Raw genomic sequence first — 263 nt, forward strand, 5'->3', positions numbered from 1 at the left:
CACACAGGTAATATAACATCAGGAGCTCCTGGTGTCACCTCAAAGATTAGTTATCTTGTCCACAAGGTGATCTCTATTTCCCAAGAGGCCAAGATAGATTATAAATCTTCTTCTATTCATAGAACTACAAAACAGTGGTTTTTAGGCTATGCAGTCTACCTGGATCAGGATGGTTACTGTAACTGGAGCTGATGAGAAGCTCTCCAGTCTACACTTCCTTAACTTAAAAGCCATAACTCAAGAAAAAGAACAGCACTGAGAAG

This window comes from Petaurus breviceps, unplaced genomic scaffold (genome assembly GCF_028583685.1).
Source record: "Petaurus breviceps papuanus isolate PSGF00001 unplaced genomic scaffold, PetGlider_PUasm1.0 181, whole genome shotgun sequence".
NCBI lineage: Eukaryota > Metazoa > Chordata > Mammalia > Diprotodontia > Petauridae > Petaurus > Petaurus breviceps.